A 1,141-nucleotide genomic window follows, 5' to 3' on the forward strand; every position below is an offset into this window, starting at 1 on the left:
ATGATGCAGGTAGTGAGCTGTATTTCTTCTGATTTCTCTTTTTTTAATAAAAATAAAAAAAGAAAAAAAAAAGTTTTTTGCAGCGCGTTTATACCCTCCAAGGACTGACAACAACCATCTGCTGCTGCTGCTGCTGCTGCTGCTGCTGCTGCTGCTGCTGCTGCAGGTGACCATTGGACCCTCACCTCTCCGTCGTTTCTTCTTGATGAAAATAAATATAATTTAAATTCAAACAAAGTAAAAACACTTTTTAATTTAATTTATTTTTTATTTTTTCTTCTTTTTCCTTGAAATACCTCAACAAACCAAAGAGAAGGCGGCTGGTCTTCTCCGCCGCAGTGAACACCCCAAATGAATCTGCAACCGAAAAACACAATGAAATAAATTAATTAAAATAAATTAATTAAAATAAATTAATTAAAATAAATTAATTAAAATAAATAATTAATTAGGGAGAACAATTGATATATATATCGACAAAAGAAATCGGTGATAGATGAAATAGTTGCATTAAATGAATTTTATGAAACTAATGATAAATTAAATTAATTTAAATAAATAAAATGAAATAAATCACAAAATTTATTTCAATATTCAACCTCTTAAAGCCTTTGTTCAGCTTCATTCGCCTTCAGCCTTTCTGCAACCCCCAAGGGCTTAGGGTTTAGGGTTTAGGGTTTAGGGTTTAGGGTTTGTATAAGAGTGTTTAGGAGCCTTCAATAGGTGTACACCGCATAAAAAATTTTTCTTTGTGAGGGTGAGGGGGCCCCCACCCCAGCCGCAGCAGTGTACTGCATGCGGCATTCAGGCTGCTGTATGTTTTTCTTTTGATTTATTTATTTGTAGGTATAAAGGTATAGATAAACAAAAAAAAAGAGAGAAAATAAAAAACAAAGAGAGAACGAATAGAGTCGGTTGTTCTCTGAGTTGCATATACACTGCAGAATGACTTGCATTGATATTCTTCATCATTTCATCTGTATTTTGTATTTTTTTTTAATTTTTTATTTATTTTTTTCTGTTTCTTCTCGCTCTGATATACACAAACTGCCTGCTCCATACAACACCGCCTGCGGCTCTGTATACCAATTTCTGTTTGCTAGGATCGCTCCCTTTAATGCACAACAACGAAGCAGAGATA

Source organism: Eimeria mitis, genomic scaffold, assembly GCF_000499745.2.
Source record: "Eimeria mitis Houghton genomic scaffold, Emh_scaff3530, whole genome shotgun sequence".
Lineage (NCBI taxonomy): Eukaryota > Apicomplexa > Conoidasida > Eucoccidiorida > Eimeriidae > Eimeria > Eimeria mitis.